The 22593-nt window shown below is 41.4% G+C and overlaps 1 pseudogene; it reads left to right on the forward strand.

Annotated features, from left to right (window-relative positions):
- LOC111223425 overlaps positions 1 to 9925 on the forward strand; it is a 58611-nt pseudogene extending 48686 nt beyond the window's left edge.
- The last annotated feature ends 12668 nt before the right edge of the window (positions 9926 to 22593 follow it).

Here is a 22593-nt window from a genome sequence, read left to right on the forward strand (position 1 = left end):
AAAAGGAGAGATTCTCAAACTCCTCACACACGGTAAGGTGAACGGTTCAATGGAGTAGCTCAACAGCATGATGACAAAGTTGAAAATTCCTTTAACAAAACTGGACTTTCACTATTTGCAGCCACAATTTCATGTTTGTTTTTTCCTTCTTTTTAATTCCCCCTATCTACTTCCTTCTACCTGTCTGTGTTTTTATCCAGGCTACGGAGGGAGGGATACACGGGTGCAGGTCAGCGTCAATGACTACCTGGACATCTACTGCCCGCACTACAACACCACCCAGCGAGAATCGCTAGAACGTGTCTGTGGCCGAGCAGTACATTCCTATCATGGTCAGCTACCGCGGCTACCAGCACCTGCGACCCCAGGCTGGGATTCAAAACGCTGGGAGTGCAACCGGCCCCATGCGCCTCACGCGCCCATCAAGTTCTCTGAGAAGTTCCAGCGCTACAGCGCCTTCTCCCTGGGCTTATGTAGTTAATGTGGGCCAAGAGTATACTATAATTCTGTAAGTCGAGCTAGATAAACACCAGCGCTGGCTCATTTTTGACGGATAGAAAAGAAGCCCATGGGCTCTACACATTCAAATATTTTGTTCTGAGATTATAGATTATAATGAGGAGCTTCTCTTCTTCAGCTGCCGTCACCCACATGTATTGGCAGTGTGTGGGTGTTTTCTAATAGATTCTGGAGGTTCAGCTGGGGACAGGATGTTGCTCAGTTGCTTCTCTGCAGTTTTCACGGCTGATTGTTGAGGGTGGGGTGGCCTGCAGAGGGCACAAGGTTTACATGTTGTGTGGTCTGTGTTGTGTGTGTGTGTGTGTGTTTGCTCTCTGTTTCAGCCACGCCCACCCACCACCATGGCCACAGCTGCCTGAGACTGAGGGTCTACGTCTGCTGCTCCACCGGTGAGACCTAATAACTCTGTCTCTCCCACTCATTTAATACAATTTCTTCTCTCTGTGTGTCACTTCGTCTCCCCCTGCTATCTCTTTGTATCTCCCAAGCACACAAACACACAGAGAAACAAAGACAAAGAAGTAGAGAGAAACAGACAGAGAGAATAAACTAAGATCTGACAGTCTTGTCTTAGGGAGAGGCTTTTCTGCCTCGTGCTGTCTTGGCGAGGGTTTGATGATGGCATTTTTTTCCCCCTCGAAGCAACGCTTTGAGAGTGATGGCTTAATGTTATTCTCTGTCTCGGTGCTATTACAGTAATGATCTGTCTGTATCTGTGAATGACATGCTCGCGTGAAGCCATACGAAAGATGTAAAAGGAAAAAAAAAACTGATTCAGCTGTAAGATGCAGCTCTTTCTGCCCTCCTCTCTCTGTCACTCTCATCCTTCTCTTCCTCTTGACCATCTCCCCCTCCTTTTCCCTCACTGTCTATCTCTTCTTGTCTCTCTCTGGCTCTCTGATGCCTGCTGCTCTGTATAGTGTGTGTTATTTTTACCCTGGTAGCCTGCTCTCTCCCCTGCAGGCCTTTGATCAGGGAGCCCAGTGCTGAAAGCCTCCCGCTCTCCTCTAACCTTGTCAGCACTAATACATCCCACACTTAGGCCAGTGTCAGCCCCTGTGTACACATCACCTTAACACCCAGCCCCCCCATCCCAGTGTCACGGCTAATCTATTGATGTGTCTACCACGCCTCCGTTCGCTTTTGTGTGTGTTTGGGTGCATCGCTGTGTGTGTTCGAGCTGCAGGAGTTTGAGCATGTGTGTGGGTCCGCACATGGCAGTATGTCAGCTGTAAATCTTTTTCAATGTGTTTTATGTGCATGTGCATGAACGGCTATGTGTGCATGGGTGCGTTTAGCCAGTATACGGCCCGCAACCTTTACTCAGCAAGGTCATTCTAACAGCTTGCTATCAAAGACGGTGTTGATTTCAGCTGCCTCCAGACCCTTTTTCATTCTCTCTGCACGTCTCCCACCTTAACCCTTACAAGACTTAAAGATAAGAAAGAGATGGGACTATTCATGACACATGCTGCACATCTGTGAAGAGCGGCAGATGAATTGCCGCCAGCTTCTATGTAAATTCTCTGCGAATGGTTTTTAATCCTCCCAACTATGCATCACGCACACACACATATTTCGTTTAAAAAAAAAAAAAAAAAAAAAAAAAAAGCTGAAAATACACAAAGATGTATACGCATGCACATCAACAAACCCACACATCATTCATGGGTAATTTAGCAATGCAGACTGAATGTAATTCTGTGTCTAGACAAAGAGTAAATGTAATAACGATTTCTGTCCACCGCTACCAAATGCTTTCAGTCTTCAGATGGATTCACAGGATTTCTTCATGGTTTCTCAGTGGCAGGGTCACACTTAACTCCTCCGTCTTCTGCTATAACTGTACACAATTTAACGGTGCCTAAAATGGGCATTTTAGTTTTCTTCCCTTATCTCTGTCTCATTCTTTTCTCTCCTCTGCTTTTTATTCCTCCCTCTTCTTTGTTTTTTGTTTTTTTTCCCCTCTATCTTTGCATGTTTATGTGTTGTGTTTCTCAGTTTCCCAGGCAGATGATGACTCCAGTCAGACTTCTCCCGACTACACAGTCAGGCCAAACATCAAAATACACAACCTTGGTGAGTGACTCGACGTTTGTTTCTGTGTTGCTGAAAATGAACAGCGGCCAATTGCCAGATGCTGGTCAATATTTGGCTGTGGCTGCAAAGCTTGATTTGTGTACCAATCATTGTGGAAAGGAAACAGCCATAGCTGGGTGATGAGAACCTTTATTTGCTGCTCTTGAGAGTTGTGCAATAGGGGGAAGACCATGAACACTGCAAGTTTAGTGATTCAGCAGTACTGACATACACTTACATTCTTATGTACATACCCTATACTTTATATACAGTATGTAAATGTATCAGTCATGCAACATTAAAAGATAATTCCAGTGTATTACAACTTGGCTCTTATTTTGACAGTTACACCAACACAGTATTGGCCCTGATACTGACCTTGTTATACAGTTCATTTTTCAGTGTCCTAAAATTTAGCATTTCCTCTGTCAGTCTGTCAGTCACATTAATTCAGTAATGACAGGATGCTAACGTAGTATTTAGCACCACAGCTACCCCTGGCCTCATGTTAGCTGACACAACAATAATTGTCTTGAGTTGCACACAGTGAAGTAGTTGAACCAAGATGATGGTCTGCCAACTCTGAGAAATGTGATCACCGCACAGTTAAGGCAACAATCTTACTGTTTGCTTTGATTTTCTCTTGCAAATAAGTTTGGCTAACCGGGGGGGGGGGGGGGAGGGGGGGTTAATACAACAGTTTGTATTAGCAATTCCACAATGTTCCCACATCTCAGCTACTAACTTGAGGTGAGTTGTCTTTTTTAAATTCCAGATAAGAACAATGGAAACAGTATCAAACCAGAATTATCTTGTAATGTTTTTAAAAGTAATAATCTACAAAAAAAAACTTTGCTTGGCACAGTGTATCACACACACACACAGAGACACACACAGACACACACAGACACACACACACACACACACACACACAAAGATAAAACCTTCCTCTTTCCTCTGCATGAAATCCACAAGGTCAGCAGAGGTCTTGTAAGGAATGAAAGGTCCATGTTTACCTAAGGAGAAAGCATGTCAGCGAGTGAGTCAATTGTACAGCTGAGTGGTTACATAAACCCTCTATTTTTCTTTCTCTCTCTCCATCCCCATCTCAAACAAAAGCCTCTTGCCGGGAATCATTTAGTATGCTTGTTCCTGGGAGCTGTAGGCAGTGTGTGGCGAGGGCTAAGAGAGTGTGACCTGTCTGAGATGGAAACTGAGACCAGCAGAGACGGAGCTGAGAAGAGCTCTTGAGCCATCAGCAACGAGCACCTTCAGAGAGAGAAGGAGAAGGCATGAAAGTGCGAGGAACAGACGAGAGAGACAGAGGGAGAGAGACGGAGGCAGAGGGAAGAGGGAGAGCGAGAGACAAAGTGAGATAGAGAAAGTCAGAGAGATAAAAGACAGGAGGGAGGCAGTGGAGGAGAAATGCAGCAGGAGAAAGCCTGACAGAAAGAGGGACAGATAAGGCAGAGAGCGAGAGAAACAGGCAGAAAAAGAGATAAAACCAGAGAGGGGGCAGAGAAAGGGGGCTGCGGAGAGAAGGGGCAGAGGAAGAAAGAAAATCTCGGTGGTGGGCGAATTGCTCAGCAGTAACTCAGGCTCGAGCTTACGTAGAATTTAATATTAAAAAAAAAAAAAGAAAAACACACATTGGCAGGGAATCATAAAAAATCATAGCCTCTAGCGTTGTGATGCATTTTGCTGAATACATTTGGAGAATAACAAAATCAGGACACACAGATTTATGCGCACTCACGCACACACACACACACACACACACACACTTAAAAACAACTTATACCCCTGATGGCCCTGCTGACCGCTGGACACCCACTCTCTTGACTCACCCTCAGGACCAGACCAGCCCACAGACTGGCTTAGCATCAACAAAGCTTTTCCTCTCTCACCACATGTTTGGACTTGCTGTTGTCCTCGTTACTTTATTATTAGCTTCGCCTCTACGTCACACCATCCTTATTTAACATGGTGTATTAAGGATAATTCTTAGTTTTGTTTGTTTTCATAGTTTCCCCCATCATTTCTACAGGTAATAATCCAACTCCTCTCACCCGGTTAATTGCTTAGATATGGAAACGTTGCTGGTGAGATCAGTCACACAAGGCAAGAAACGTGAGCAGTAAAAGGATCTTACAGGTTTTAAACAAATCCCCAGGCTAGCTAAACTTGCAACAATAAAGATATTACCCAACACTGTGATGTAAACGCTCTTCACAGTGAATCGCTTTTATGAAACAGGCCATCGTTGGCTTGTTTACAACCTGTCAGAACATCTGAGTCTTCACTTGTCTTTCTTGCCCCATTAGTAAGTGTTTCCAGGATCTCAGCAATTATTCGGTGATTCCACTACATAAACCACGAAACAAGACCCAAGTTGTGATAAACCGTATTCATGGATTCACATTTTTTCTTATGTTTTTTGTTTTCTAAAACACATTGCAGCCCACCTCTGTTCTGCTTGTAGCTGTTTTCAACATGAATTATAAATTACAGAGATTAGTTATGATAAAGCATCTTATAGCCAATGCTCAGAGTGTTTCCACAAATGTGCTACAAGAATACAGCATCAGTCTTGCCGCTTCCTGCTTGAATTAATCATAACTTTATAGTTTCCTGCAGCAAAGCTTAATATACTGTGCATTTCTCCATCTGTGACATACTTGCCCTTAAACACTTTCCTCCTATATTGAATGTGTGCAGCAGCAGTGTAGGGCTGAAGCCTGAAACATGAATTAGGTTATGGACCAGAAAACACAACACATCATTTTTAGATGCATCAATAGACATTAGCATCCTTGATTCATCCGTTCTGAGTGTGTTGTTACTGTGTGAGCAAATTTTCTCAAAATCAATCATAAAAGATAGTTGTGTTGCGCCAAGCAAAGCAAAAGACTTCATCCACGATGTGCAGTCTACACATTCAGTGACCAGAAGCACTGGAACCCCATTTCAGAAACATGTTGGACTGCCTTTGGCGCTGATAATAGCTGCCTCGCTTTGTAGAAGACACTTCACAGCGGACTTGCAGCCTCCTAGCCTGTTAATCAGACTGAATTGTTTCACTTTGTTGTATCATTCTGCTGATGACACTTTCAACTGGCACAGAATCTGCAGTTGTTGGGAGCACTGGGGGTTTGGTTTTTTACCATGATCAGAGACATTTGCAGATCACATCCACATGTGATGTCATTGCTCTTTGGTTATTTCTTATGGATGTAGCTCGGTAGCTATGAAGGAAAATGACATCTTCATTCTTTATCCTGCCTATGAAGTTGTGATTGGTCAACTCTTTGTGCATCTGGTGGTAAACAGCCATCGTTGAGCGTGACAACAGATCTTTTTGAATCGCTGGACATACCAGAGATGTGGATGGTAATTCAGGCGTCTAAAACTGGGGTAGTAGCCTCCCATTGTTAAAGCTAACACTGTCAGTGGTTAACCTTGAGAGCACAAAGACATCAGGGCTTTGTGCAAAGTGCCAGAGGTTGATGAGTGGACGCCCCCGTCTACAGATACTGAGCTAAGCTACTGTGCCGTTTTGTAATGGGAACAATATCAGTAGATTGTGATTTCCCCTAAAATGTTCCTCAAACCGAGTCTTTCACTGTGACTGAGGGCATTGTCTTATCTTTATTCCCTCAGTAGTATGTGATGGTCATGAGTGCATGAACCTGCTGGAATGTAAAGGTATGTTCTGGCATTAAGGCATCGATCTACAAGTATTAATAGTGTAAGCGTGTAAGTGTAAGCCAGTTGAATGTCCTCCACACTATTACACCTCTCCCTCTGACCTACGGAGCTGTAACCAGACATGATGGGTCTATCGCCTCACTGCGAGTCTACCCTCATTGTGGCGTAGTTGGCATTAGGATTTATCAGACCAGACAACCTTTTTCCTCTCATCGACAGTCTAGTGCTGATGCTTCTTATCTCACTGTAAATGCCTGGGGCGACTTCACCGTGGACAGGAGAGCTACCCTAGCACGCTCGTCTGTTGTTATACCCCATACAAACAGGACTGCACCGGATTGTGTGCTCCGAAATTGATTGCTGTATCCCACAATTGCGCTGTGATGTTAAGTGTCATACTGAGGACCTTTGATAACTTGTTATGGCCCGAGGCGCCCGACGTCCCCCACATTCATCTTCCAAGGGCGGCCTCCCGAAATAGCAAGGGTTTTGAAGAGGTGCATATTGTGCAGCTTTGTGAATGTCAAAGCTCATTGCATCCAAAAACAAGTCTGGAAGAATCTGTTCACAAAACAAGTGTGGACATGGAGTTGTTGTTACATGGACTTGTTTATGTAAAGGGAAGGTAAACCACTGTAGGGACAACGTCTAGTCTTCTGCTCACAGACTATATTTTACCTTTAAAATATGAGACAAAAGGTGTGAAGTCACCACTACCTGAGGCAGCGCTGCTCTATATTCTCCCTCCTGCCTTCACTTAGTGTTTCCTGTTTGAGTTCGTCCCTGTGCACCCTGGTGTGACTGTCAGTGTCGTGTGTCATCGCCGAGGACAGATGCCTTGTGTTTCCTAAGAGCAACTGTGACGCTGGCTCGAGTCACACACGACCAGGACAAAACCAGAGCAGCCGGATGGTTCGGCCTGAGACGGAGGAAAAACAAGATTCCGTACATTCGCCAAACATCAGCTGTCATGTGGTTGATGTTTCTATGACTTATCTCTTATCGCCTTCCTTGTTTTTACTTGTAGCCAATTAATCTCCATTATATACAGCAAACTCCAAACAAGGCTTTAACGTCACAGTGAAACAGCATTCCTTATTTTGATGTAAGACAATATGTCAGCTAGAGTTTTTGTGCATATGGACATTATAATGACAACAGATTAAAGTAAAAGTAATGGGATTTTTTTTTTTTTATAGACAAACAGGATTAGTCAGTGCACAATTTGTCAAGTAGATATATCCTTTCTTGTGTCAAAACAAGTATTTTTCCTCTCTCCAGTGTCATTTTAAGATGTTAAGTCAAGATAATTTGCTAAAGACACTATGTAACATCAGTATGCCACATCTGAAAGCTTTAAACTCTTCCATCACCCATCCCATCTCTCTTTTATCTCTGATGCGGGCTAATGTGACTGTCGTCAGCAAGAAATTACAGCCTTTTTCTGCACTTAGATTACGTGATAGAGAAAAACAAAACAAAACAGATTTTACTCACATCTCAATGCAGCTCACCCAGGTTGTCCTGAAAAACTGTGGCAGATTTGTAAGCAACACAGCTCCATTTGGTTCCTTTTGGTTTATTTTGGCTCATAATAACCCTCTAGATATAATGGGAAACATTATGTGGAGGCAGAGCGTAATGACTCGGTGTAATCCACTTTTTACCGAATATTACAGAATGAGTTCTCCCAGCTCTTTTTTCCATCTTTTCCCTCCAGCTAATGTTCTGTTGTGTCTAATCAATGGCAAGGCCATAGTAATTTGGTTTGATTGAAATCCCTCCAGGATAAAAACATCATTAGTGTGAAAAGAGGAATATATGAAAAAAAAAAAAAACAGATCAGAAACAAAAGTGTTTTTAATTTTCCTTCCCATGGGGGGAAATGGCCATATGTAGCAGTGCTGATGATAATTGGTGGTTTGTTGATAATTGCATCATGTCTCTTTCTCTGCATATGTTAAAGCACAATTTGCATGCATCACACATTGCCTTTAGATTGATGAATTAATAATGTAGTAATGGTTCGTTTCCCTCTGTCTGGCACACTCACTGTCTCTCTTGCTCTTTCACACTCACGCGCCTCTCTTTTCTCACTTTCTCATTTTCTTCTTTCTGTGCTTTCCTCTCCAGATGGATTTAACCCTGAAGTTCCCAAACTGGAGAAAAGCGTCAGTGGCAGCAGCCCATCACGTGACCGCCTTCTTCTCACCGTGGCAATGCTGCTAGTGTCCACCGTGCTTTTGTCCTAGCGACTGTCACCGAGAGTGACACTTCATGCATAGCTGGACCGCCTTGTCCAAAGGGCTTTGTATCCACCTACTGCGAGTTTTTGATGAGATGGCAGAAACACAGAAGAGAATCAAGTAGAGGTGCAACAGAACCACGTTTGAACTCAGAAAAAAAAAAAATCCTTGAATTTAACTTACTGGACTTAAAAAAAAGGAGAGGCCTTTTTGCTGTCATATCTACACCAGTGTATTTTGACACTCCATGTGTTGTTGGACATAATTATCATACGAATACCACAGCATTTCATGCAGGTGTGTTGTGCCACAACGTGGAGACTACAACCACAACCAACATTCGGAAAAACAGAATTGCTGTTGTGCCCGACAGCCGACAGGCGAGAGAGAAAGTGGACTTGTAATGAGTTGGATGTAGACTACATACTCTTATTGTAGCATGGATATCGAATCACCTGAGGAATTTAAGCTGCACTGTCTTAAGCTGATGAATGCAAAGTTTTTGTGACTGTAAGCTTTTGAAGAAGGTGGCAAATGTAACAGGAGCGGACTTTGCGGGGGATTTTTAGGCCTTGAACCCCAGACCAAGTATGCTGATGGATTAAACTCAGCTTTGATGTAGTAAAGAGCAAGCTGGACTCTGGAAACTGTGCTGATCTTACCTGGACTATACAGGATATTTATATAATCAGTCGGTGATGAGAACTGCTGCCACTGTCCTGGACATTGAGGAATGTTTTCACACTGGAGTGAGGGAACTGTTCGTAATAAGAGCCTGAGGTGTTTCTTTAGAAAAGGGAAAGACTTTGTGAGGATATCCACAGGCCTTTCAACAATCCATTTTCTCCAGACATCAAAAATACCCCTGGCTTTGTGATAGGTGCAGACGCAAAGCCTGCGTTTCTTAGAAGATAGCGAGTGCCCTCTGAGAACTAGTCCTTTGTCTGCATTTCCTGCCTTCACACTGTAACAACCCAAGAAAAATACAGACCCTGGACTAGTGATTTGACGGCACTTAGACGTGGTAGATGTGGTAGATGTGTGTTTTGTTCCGATGCATTTACCTTCAGCACTTGGCGTAGATTTTCCGGATGTCAAACCTTTCTCCTCGCAGCAATCAGCAGAGTCATTCAGAATCCCACTAATTTACAATTCTTAAAAACCTCTCTCAGTAGCAAGTTCCCTTTTAATCCCAGACAAGCCCGGCTAGTCCTTTTTCCACTTCGGAGGTTCCCAGCCAATCAGCGCTGATGGCCATTACAGCAGTCACGGTCACCATGAAAACGACCCCATACAGTCGCCAGAGAGCGGCAGGTGCCTGAGGAGAAATTGTGCTTTGAGTCTCAAAGTAACGCTGCCGCCATTTTGTTAAAAATGAAACAAAAAAAAAAACCCCAACAAAAACAACAAAAAAAAAACCACGTGTGAATGTGCAAATAAAGAGAAGTTCACTTTTTTATATTGTAATACAGGACAACGTAGGCTGGCATTAATCAGATTACAATGTTGTGCTTTTTTAATTTATTTACTTTTCAAATGTATTTATTTTAACATTAAAATATATTATTTATCTACCTAATTTATTAGTGTGCATTTGTAGGCCTTTGCTCAATAAGCTACTGTGCCGTTTTTTTATTCTTTTTTTTAAACAGTGGAATTTTTACTGCAGCGTTTTGCTTGTGTAGATAAATAGTCAGATGTAATTCAGCCTGACAACAAGAGAGGGTTATTGGTTATGACTAATCAGTGGGGACATACACTCAGCAACCCTACTCTCATGTAACAGACACTGCTAACCAGATTATGTTGCTGAAGAGCATGTCATAACCCAACTGTGAATGCACAGACGGAGCCCGTGTAGATGGAAGGGCAGCATTCCTCAAGTGCTGCACTCGCGAAACGAAGGAGTCTGTATTGTAATGTATATTTATAATACATGCCGGTTATGGAATGTGCGTGCGTGTGCACAAGCGTGTATGAGTCTGCGTGTGTGTGCATGTGTGTGTGTGAGTGAGTGAGTGAGTGAGTGAGTGAGTGAGTGAGTGAGTGAGCAAGGGGAGAAAAAAAACAACCATATGTGTGCACATGTACTGTGTGCGTATGTATGTAGAATGTGTTTGTCCGCGCTTTTCGAGTATGTGGCGTTTAGAAATTTCGTACCCGTTAAGGAGTCGTTTGTAGGATCTGAATATGCAAGTGCGTATGAGAGAATGTGCTCTTCTGTAATGTTAGCTTACGTTAACGGGGTTTGGGAAGAGCGGACGAAAAGCATTTACTGATGTTGAAGACAACCACAAGAAATGTGTTTACCTTTGACAAGAATGAATAATAAAAAAAAAAAACTGTAAATTGAACCAAGAATGATTAAAAACAATGGCAATTAAAATCTTTTTGCAAATTTATTTTTGTGCGTTTATTTATAAGTGCATGCGAAACTACTGTTTCTTCTTCCCTCCTCTGTCTGCCCTTTCTTTATCTGAACAGTGACTCCTTCACCTTCACTCGCCCTGCACTCACTTCTGTTTATTTTTCTTGAGCACTACTTGAAAGCAATGCTCTCCCTCTCTCTCTCTCTCTCTCACACTTCACTTTCATATGTGTTGGTTGTGAGCAGACACACAAACGGACAGTAATTGTGCTGCACGTACTCTTGGTGTAAAACTATCACCGTTTCTCGCATGGCCCATCCTCACAGCGCCTCACTTCGGCGTCGGTAACACTTCTTCTGCCATAAAACATAATGACAGCGTGGGGGGAAAGTCACGGCTCCACGTCTCCCACTCTATCCATCTCCTATTCTATAGAAAAAAGAAAAAGGAAAAAAAAAAAAAACACCTGCAAGCCATTCATGTCTCCACAGATCTGTCTCCCTCGGTCTCTCCACATCCCTCTCCTTTCCCCTTTACCCCTGTCACCTTCTGTCTAATCTTCGTACGCAGAACAGAAAGAAGCTGACAATGGGGAGGGACACGTGTCTCACATGCACTAATGTCCATGTCAAAAGGGACAGAGGGGGCAGATAAGATTTTGTCTTTGATGTTACACGTCAGGCCTGAAATCACAAGAGAAAGAAAGAGAGAGAAGTAGAGCAGATTCCGCTGTCGGCTTCTGCTTTTCACTTGCAGACTTGGGTCAAATTAGATTTGCAAGTGAGTGAGTGAGTGAGTGTGTGTGTGTGTGTGTGTGTGTGTGTGTGTGTGTGTGTGTGTGTGTGTGTGTATGTGTGTGCGTGCGTGCGCGCATGTGTGTGTATGTGTGTGCGTGCGTGCGCGCATGTGTGTGTGTGCACGCGCAGAGGGCTTGTGCCAAGAAATGCTCATCGTTAATTTAATATATTTTATGTGATTGACAATTTACTCGACATAATGTGAGTCGCACTTAACCAAGCAGGCTACAATGAAGTAATCACGTCTATTAATGTCTGTTTCACAGCTGTTTGACTCTGCTGCGAGGCTGCAGCCCCTGATTCTGTCTGACACTTGTGCATTTAGCTGACAGACTGATAATTGCTGAATATTACAGTAGGTCTTGGCTTACAGTCCCTTGCCTACTTATAGGTTTGGACTTGCACATAAACGCTTCAGTGTTTTGACACCGGGGAGCAGTGGAGGGGGGTGTTAGCTTCTGCTCCCAGGCCTAGGTTGACAACTTAAACCATCATTTTGCAGGAAATTGGCCCTGTTTGGTTTTTTTTTTTGGCAGCGAGGATGTCTCTGGTTAGTTATGTAAGGGAATTAACGCTGTCATCTTTACACCTTAAATTCCTGTCTGGGAAAGCTTATGTTTTGCTGGTTCCTAAATGGAACATTAATTGATCTGCTTACTATTCAAATGAGAGGATCAGGAGAGTTGCCAGTGGATTAGAAATGCCTACCTTTCCCCGGAGGCGCTGACACAGAGCCTCTCGTTTCTACTGTGAAATAGATATCTAACAAGTTCTCTGTCCAGGCTCTAAGTAAGGAAGACATTCCATTAGCAAAAGGAGATGACCTCTTCTCCGTTTGGAGGCATATTATCGTTTTCTGAATCATTTACTGTGAGATAAGCCATCTGTAACATGGGCAGGCCCATGCCGTCGAGAAGAATTCCCCTGACAAGCTGCACCGTCTGGCCCAAACAATGAAACAGATGCCTCCTCCTCAGAGAACTTGTTATAGCTCAGGACATCAATGAGACAATCACTGAGACTAGCGCTGCCTTCAAGTGCTCCTCAGAAACTCCTATTTCAAGGTTGGGAGTCATAAAAATGAGTTGTGGCTTATTCATATGCCTCGAGCCAGAACATGCTCTAATAGTCGAAATCTATTTATATATTCTACTTTGGTATTTTACTTTTGGAATAGTGCACCCCAAGAAAGATATTTGGCAGATGTTCCCTCCACATACTGTACACACAAATCAGGGGTTGCTCAGTTGTGAATAGGAGGAGGCAGGAATTGAACCACCAACCCTATGATTAATGTCCAACCTGAGCAACGTTTTATGCCAGATGTTGTACATGAATGGCAACTACATACAAAAATGCAGACAAAATGAAAACATATATAAATCTCAGCTATTCACACACAGTCCATTCTCAGTGGCGCTCAGCTTGTATGTGTGGTATTTATTTTTCCTGAAACCAGCCAAGCCTTTTTCTGCCTGTGTTTGTGCTCATTTGAAATAGCCTCTGTTATTCTTTGTATTATAACTAATTTGTTTTGGGAAGCCTTTTTTTCCCCACACACACACACACACACACACACACACACACACACACACACACACACACATGTTAATGCATTCCTGGAATATTTCTGACAGCAGTTTGAGGTGGAGTACAGTTTCAATCTCATGTGCTCTCTTGTGTCAGATGTTTTTTTGGTTTTTTTTTTGACAGCCACACATTGAAGACAACAATCATCAAACACCTCTACCAGGTAAGATGTTGGCCAGACAGCAGATACAGTAATACATAGAATATTTCACTCAAATCAGTGTGCAAGCAAATGATCTCCTTTCCACCCATAGGTGTCGCCAAAGCTTTCTTCAGCTGGAACAGGCAGTGACATGCATACGGGACATCTGAAAAACATTATGCAACAGATTTTACCAAGTATGCCTGCCTCTAAGATAAAGAATGAATTCAGAAAAACAATGATGACAACAGTGAGTCGATTTATGTATTACGTGGTCTGCGCAGCCTGGATAGATTTAGCTGTCTTTGTTCATCTGAGCGGGTCTGAATTATTGGGTTAAGCTGCTGGAGTTCAGTAGAACTCAAATTTAATATTTGCGCAAACTAATTCAGGGAGTTTAGTGTGACATCATTGTAACCCCCGTTTGATTCATGTTTAGTGGTGCCAGTGAGGCTGCTCAGGGACATTCAGCATTAACAACAACATGATGAATCAGTGAAGAAACTTCAGAAAAATAAATCAGGCTTTCATGAGGCCATCACAGGCCACAAGGTGCAAAATAGAAATAGCTTAAAAGAATATTGTGTCTTATGTAACAGATGAAAAGATGAGCTGACCCACTGTACTGACAAATTTTCTCAACTCTTCGGGATTATATTAGTTCAGAGGGTGAAGGTTGTATTATAATGTCAGCTATTTCTGTTTTACATGGAAATCTAAGTTTATTCTTCCCTTGATCTGTGAATACTAGGAACAGGTCTGTCTATGTTTTTTTTTTGTTTGTTTGTTTTAGTTTTTTTGCTCTTGTAATATTGGGCTCAGACAGAATGTTCTTTTTACAGTTCACATGTTGTTCTGTGCATAACATTTGTGATTCACCCCGATTCAACCCTAACCCTCCCTACTACTGACGATACTGAGGTCATTAGAGTTTGAGGCTTTAGCAACCTGTGGTCGTTTACAGTCGACACTTTGATATTTCATTAGCTGATATTATAAATATATAATATGTAAGTATATTTTAAACTTAATCCAATTTGTTTATTTACTATCAGTTATGGATGTCGCAATACACCAGAATTGATGATAAGCATGATATTTAAACAATAACGTATTGATATTGTTTTAAAAATACACAAGATAATATCGTGATGGCAGATGTTAGAACTTGTGGATCTTTATCAGTTCATCTGGTTTTCTTTTCATTCACATTCGTTCAGTGTAATTGTTCTGTTGTACAGTTATGTTTGCTCTCTCTTTCTCCACCTCCCTACACTCATATTCATTTGCCAAAAAGAGACAAAACACACGATAATCAAAGTTAAAGATTCATTTGAGTGATAGCATGATTATTATTTTATTATTAAATTTGTTGATGTTGATGTTGATATTGATATTGATATTGATATTGCGATAATATCGTTATCGTTTTGGCCACAATAACCGCGTAGTGAAAATTTGTTATTGCGACCGCCCTAATATCAGTAATGGGTTCAATATTTTCCCACAGGAAAATCTTCCCACTAAGATCTATAAAACCCATTAATTAACATTTTATATTTGGTTTGTTTAATCCATACAAAAACCAAAGCTCAGCTCTTCTAGCTCTGGGCAAGAAAGCAAAAAAAAAAGAAAAAAAAGTGTTACTCCCCAAATGTCAAACCATTCCTTTAAGTACAACACTGGAGTAAATGTATGTTTCACTGTTGTACCTGCTGTCTGTACCTGTTCACCAGGTCACAGGTGGTACCTCAGATGCATGTCTCCTGGTCGGAAAGTATCCTCATGGGATCTCTTCAAGTCCTCCCAGGATTTTGGATTTGACTTGACACTCCTCCGGCTTCAGATCACAGTGAGTCAACTCTCTTCCTCTGCAGATGGAAACTGACCCAGGTGGGGGTTTGAGCTGAGAGAAAGTGCGGAGACGTTTTTTTTGGATGCAGAATGACATCATGTAATCCCCTGGGAGACGTGATGCCAGCTCCTGCAACAAAGACCCTGGCATGGTTGGAGAACATGACGTGACGGTCCACTGGTGGTGTAAGCAAGCTATCAAGGTAAGAAATATGAAATGTCAAGGTTCACTTTAATATGTCAGCTGCTGATGCAACACTCAACAACACTGTGTGAGAAGGATCTGTGGGGTCAGCATTAATGGTCCATTTTGAGCTGATAGTTGACCCTCAGAAAGAAAGAACTATGTAGCTTCCTTGAAATAGGCAGAAACTTGCATCTACTGAAGTCATAATGGACCTAAATTATATGAAAACTTCTAATTTCACAATGACAGCCCACTAATTTAAGGTTTTATGAGACAGACTTTCTTGGACATGTTGTTAAGAGAGGCAGGAAAATGTGAATGTGCATTTTAATTAGAACAGCATTAAGCTTCCTAGAGGGCTTTGCTTTTGCGCACATTAATTTGGGCTCTTGCCAATCCTCTCCAGATCAGTTGACTAATGTGTTGACAAGTGGAGGAAAGTTATCACAGAATATCAAACAGACCACATTTGCCATCTGCAGCAGCCTCTAGTACGAGCAGCAACAGCATGTGTGAAAATGCTCTGAATATTAAAGAGGGCAGGATTTGACTGTAACCCAGGGCAGGAAGAAATGGAGGGAGATCTGAGGCTGCAAAAGGACAAAGACTTTATTCCCCTAGTTGAGGTCTTCTATATGTATTTACATTTATAAACACATCAGTGTATTCAGACTCATGCAATCTTCCACTTTCTAATGTAAACCGTTCTGTTTTTCCATTTAAGGAGGCTAACACTTCTTATGAATTATAGAAAACACTCTGCTTAAAGCTGCACCATTCCTCTGCAGAAACTCTGTTAGCAAAAACATCCTGGCCCTCTCCCATGTGTGAGTATGTTAATGGATGTGAGTTTTAAGATGCTTCAGCTTCCTCTTGCTTGCACTAACACAGGCGTTTCTACAGATTCTGTGTGGAGAAAGTTGAAGAAATCAGTGAATTTCTAATTACATGAAAAAAAAAAGGACTGTGTGACAGCCTCACCAATTCCCACCGTGGGAAAGTTTGTCTTTTTAACAGCAATCTTTTTTTCGTCTTCCCTCCAGTCTTCGCTTGTTTTTCCTCCCTGTGTTCTTTTTACTTTCTTGCATTTGTCAAAATTTTTTTTTTCACCCTGCAGTCTGCCTGTGGACCTCTCACCAACGGTGTTTAATCCTTCGATCATCAGGTTGCATTCCCTCCATCCCCTTGTTAACCCTTGTCTTCAATGTAGACCGTCGTACCTTCCGTCCAGTCTCCACATTATTCCCCAATCACCCCACCCCCCTCCTCCTCTTCCTCTTTGCCTCCAGATTTAGCTGTAATCCCTCATTTCTGGTTGCTACATCTGCACAGCACTCAACAGCTGGGGACCTACTCACACAAGCAGACATGGACCTCATACAGTGTGTGTGTGTGTGTGTGTGTGTGTGTGTGTGTGTGTGTGTGTGCGTGTGTGCAGACATGTGCCCACACTTTGGGCATCTGGTCAAAACTTAAGCCCAGGAATAGCTAATGCTTGTCTCCATTGTGACAGAGTATTTATGTCAGATTCAGGATGTTGCAGACGGACACAAATAAGTATCAAAGGAAAAACATAATACTGATTAAAATTTTACGGGAAAGCTGCAAAGAGAGGACATCTTGTTGTTTGTAAACACATTTTTCAAAAGAAAATCCGGTCTAAAGAGAATAAGTTTTATTACAAGGAACTTGGATTTTTAACGCTTGATCTGTGACTAGAAATTGCTCTCTTTTAAAGTTCAAAATAGAAGAGCTGATACTGCCTCATTACGCTATCAAAAGACAAGTTCTGGAGCGTCTTCACTCGTAGACAACCAGAGACCTACTTTGTAGATTAAATACAAGTTGGCAAATGGTTTGATGTGGATACACACACTTTTTTATTATTAAATTAATGTCAGCATTAAAGAAATAATACTAAGTCAACTCATTTGGATTGAAATATAAACAAGACTAAGAGTCTACAGCTGTCCTAGCAGCTCTGTCAGGGTGTAATTAGGCACAGCGGTGCTTTGAGCTAAATGCTAAGACAAGCATGCTAAAACACCTACAATGAGTGGGTTAGCACGGTAACTATTGCTAATTAGCACTAAAAACCAAGTACAGCTGAGGCTGATGGGGAGTCATTAGTTTTGCAGATATTTGATCATAAAACAAAATGCTAAATGGAAGTTAAAACATAATATAAATATATATATATATATATATATATATATATATATATGTATAGACTTGTACTTCCCTCCTCTCTTTCATGGTGAGATATTCTAAAACAATCATAGTTACTATTATTCCTGCTTTCTTTATCTAATGGTTGTTGCTTTTTTGCATATATTATAGGAGTAATTGTAATCACTTTAGTGATCCCTATATATATGTGTATATATATATATATATATATATATACATCGTATATACATATACAGTATCATCAGCTGGATTCCACAGGCATCATTTTTGTTTGAATACAAGTAAAGTGCACAGTGTCAAGGCCACAGAACAGCAGCCAACACTATCTCAGGTGCAGGTTGCCTCCCATCTGTCAAGACGTGGGTGCCAAACTTGTGAAAAATATTTTCCTGGTTGACAAGTGTATCTTAAAGTCTCTCGAGGTGAAGTGCATTTGCCAACTCTCTGACCCATATATGAACTTAGGACTTCTTTCTGACTTCCAGTTCTGCAAAATTAAATGTTTGGCCAAAAGGGTACGGAGAGAAATGGGGTTGCCAGTATGGGGTATGGAGTAATGCTTTTTTAAAGGCTTTTGACAGGTAATCAAATACAGGTGACCAGAGGGGTTTTGCTTTGGGCAGGAACAAAAGCTGGTGAGTGAGTGTACAGTAACTATTCCCTGTTTTCATTTCTGACAAATGGGGGACACCTCTGGGAAGATGGCAGAGAGTCTGGATTTGGTATAATAGGTTCTATGAACAACTTTGAATTGAATTAATGAGTGTCTGGCATTAATTGAAATATGGTATACACTGTTAAGAATTTCCTGCTTAAGTTCTTGGGGCACATTCCTCTGGAGTTCCTGTTGCCAGGCTACTCTCAGTTTATCACTAAATACCTCTTGATATTTCTGCAGAATATCAGGATAGAAAGTAACTGAACCCTTTATGCCAGATTGATGCTTAAGTATCTCATCTAAAACTTTATGCATAGACATTTTGTTATACCAGTGGCGAACCGTGAGTATTAGAGCTCGGCTTCAACCAGCCCCCATCCCCGACTGTCCCTATGGCATTCACTTCCAAATGACTCGCACGCAGTAATCACAGGTATTTACTGGCTCCTGCGACGACACTTTACAGGAGCACCAACCCGGGAATGAGATGTGACGGACCCATTTTACCAGTCGAAAGCTCATGCAAAACAGCAACACACATAAAGAAAAAAATGCTTAAACTTTTGTAGATATGAAATGCTATGGATGCTGGCAATTATTAAGGTGTGGCCAGATTGTGGCCATTTCAGTCTGAAGCCACAAAGGCATTTAAACTAATGCTTTGTTTTTGCATAAATGTTTAAGGATATTCTGGCTTCCTTATTGGACCAGATGAAAGATGACAGAATGGAATCTAGCTATTTAAAGTAGTAACTAAGTATAGATGCAGCGATACATTCACAGATAAACAAAAATGTAGGTAGAATTATCATCTCGATGGTGTTAATGCGACCCACAAGCAGAATTCATTATTCTTCATTTGTTAAACATTACTTTCCCAGTTAGGTCTTAAGAGATCACCAAATTTACATGTGGCATCTACTCCAAGTGTTTTAAATTCATTTTGAATGATCCTAAAAGGAATAGTTTGTAAAAATCTTATGTCTGCATTTATGGAGATGGGCATAAGTTCACTCTTTTTCCAATTTACATTATAACCAGAGAGGCTTCCAAACTGCTTAATAAGCTGAAGTAGGGGTGGAACGGAAGAGACGGGACGGGACAGACTATACATAGTGGTGATTACAATTGATCCGGAGGGGACCATGAATGTCTGTACCAAATTTCATGCCAAGCCATCCAATAGTTGTTGAGACATTTCACTCAGCACCGGAGGGAAAGTCAGAGGTTCATCAAAGTCATTTGGACTCCTCCTCTAGGCATCATGGATGTCTGTGCCAAATTTTATGGCAATCCATTCAATAATTGATGAGATATTTCCTGTCTAGACCAAACTGTCGGACCATCCTTGGAGCCATGCTGCTAGCGTGACTGAAAAACTACCACTCTGATGTCCTAGACAAGCATGATTTTTTACAAGTTCACAGATATGCATTAAACTGCATCAGATCATGTAGCATGAATGTTTCATGAGGTTTTTGGTTGAATGACACATTGGTTTTGTCATGCAATGTTGGATATTTCAGCTGCTAAACTCCTCGGACTGATGACGTATCACTGATATGAAGGGACGTTTGGTTAAAAGGTAAAGCATGCTACACTTCACAACCACAGAAGCCTATATTTTTTACCTTGTGTGAGCATGTCAAATCCACTTACTTCAGCTGGCTGCTTTAGATGTCACAAGGTATCCTGACTCACTTCCCTCAGGGAATGTTTTCCCAAATGTCATATTGACAAACTAATTTTGCAAATGTCTTTCAGTTGCTTTTTTTCCCCGAGTATTTACAGCCTTTGATGCGAAGTCAGACGGACATGTTGTGTGACTTAAAAATATACATTCAAAATGAAACACTGGAATACGAAAACTGTTTTCATGAAAACATTCATGATTTTATGTTTATAAGTTGTCATTGTTTTCATCGTGTTTCATTGACAGCCGAGCATTGACTTCAACAGAGAGCTGGTTCTTATTCCAGAGCATAAATAATCTTTTAGGCTGAAGCCAAATATCCATTCACAGCACATAGGACTCATGTGAGCGCTACATTACACCATCAGCCTGCAAAGTGTTAATGGCCACAATGATAGATGAGATGTTAACACAGACTGGTGAAGCATTGAGACGAAGTGAAAGAGCAGAGTGACATCTCATTGCAAGAACTTGTAGGTGTTGGAAATTCTAAGATTGAAATTTGTCTTTGTTAAAAATTTTAAAAATCTTTTTTATTTATTCAGTAGAATTTATTTTATTTTATTTTATTTTTTTTTACAGTAGGTATAAAGTTGGACTGGCAACATCTGTTTGCGGTGTTTATGGACTGTGTTGCACATAGAAATGACCCCCCCCCGGCTGACAGCTTGTATTTATGGAAAAGCCAACATGACATGAATGCAGCATGACTGCAGCAGAGGGCCAGCCATTAACAAGCCACACCTGTGCCTAATCAAACCGCTGCCTGTATATATCTGTGAGTTTGAGTAAATACTGAGAGAGGCAGGGACTGAAATAAAGACCCACTTTTACTTTACACAGTACACATGTAATTCTGTGGCACATGTGGTAGGTTTCATAAAACCCATTCAAACATTACTGTGCACCAGGAGGCTTGTATATAAAAAAAAAAAAAACAACAATAAAATCAACACAGACGTTTAACAATCACTCCCCATGAACTAACTCCTTAACCGATGTCCCACTGATTTACACTTCATGAAGATGGATCCATTCCAATGGGATTAAGATTTTTCATAGATCTCCGTTTTACTTCTGTGTCATCAAATATAGTCACTGTACTTTATGTGTGTGAGCGTGGAGAATCATTCTTGATCTTTTTGACTGAAAAAAAGAGCTAGTAAGTGAGCTTTGAGTTTAATGATAGGTAGTCTACATGTAAGCTTTATTTCAATCTTAAATGTACAACAACTGATTTCTTGGCCTGTTTGGGGGCAACAAAGAAACTGTGAACCCAAAACTAACATTTTATCACCTTATAGAGTTGATGTGGAGAATGTGTCAGTAATATTAGCATTAAAAGTGCACTCACATTTAACACACATTTAACATTGCACTCACTGTCAGACTCATGATGGACAGTTTGAAAAACACATTCTTCATATAATTAAACATATTAGATCTTGGAGGATGATACCAGCATGTGTCTTACGTGAGTGGTCAAAATTAAAGCAACACTCCCTCTAAAGGCCTCTGTTTCCTGTGACTGAAGACAGTTCAGATTTTGGAACACATCCTTTATCCACCGCCAACTCTGAAAGCATCTGCAGCTTTTATGCTGAAAAACCATGATCTCAAAAAGTAATTTTAAAGATTAATTGATGTTAAAATGCTACTTCGCACTTTTAATTAAAGCATTGGCAATCTCTAATGGGTGTGACTTTTTTTTTAGTCCTAACATATCTTGTTTCATTTTTGTGAAGGATGATAATGATTTTTCGAGTATTCCTCATCCATTATGTTTCTATGTGATTCAAATAAAAGACACTGTTCACAGTTCATTTCCCTTTAAATGACCCAGAACAAACCTTATTCCCGCTGTGGCATCGAGGTCCCAGAATGGGCACAAGAGTCAGTGCTGACAGACACTGATGACTTCCAGGCACAGACTCGGTTTATCCCCATACCACTAATGCTGCTATCCTCAGCTACACCCTATTAACAAGAGTTTGAGAGCAGTTTTTTTTTTTTTTAAATGGAAACCTAGATGTAGAGAGAGAGTGATTAAAAGACCTTAGCTAGCCTTTTATCCATAATCAACTAGCCTGTAGAGGGGAAGTTCGCAGTTCTGACCTCTGCCCTGCCATGCACCGGGGCTAAACCCTCTCAAGCCATCACGATGTGTTATGAAATAGTGTTGATTTCATAGAGTGGTATCAAATGGAGGCAAAAGTTACACCCACATCTGTAGCGTTGCGCGATGCTTTAAATCTATAAATGGATATTGAAAGAGGAAATGAGGTAGATGCAGGATGAGTAAAAAGGAATGACGTTTGTGGTGTGTCTGTGTCAGTGAGGGCTCGTTTGAGTGAGTTGAGTGCAAATGTGTCCGTGAGCAGGTGTTTGTGTGTGTGTGTGTGTGTGTGTGTGTGTGCGTGCGTGCGTGCGCACGCGTGGATACATGCTCAAGGCCGTACTTATTCAACAGAATGAAAACAAGTCAGAACATGGTTACATGGTTCACCTGTCCTGGCAGAGCTGTTACACAATCCCTGCTCAGTTAAAGGCACATCTCGGTG

This window comes from Seriola dumerili, unplaced genomic scaffold (genome assembly GCF_002260705.1).
Source record: "Seriola dumerili isolate Sdu_G_001 unplaced genomic scaffold, Sdu_1.0 BDQW01000110.1, whole genome shotgun sequence".
Classification (NCBI taxonomy): Eukaryota; Metazoa; Chordata; class Actinopteri; order Carangiformes; family Carangidae; genus Seriola; species Seriola dumerili.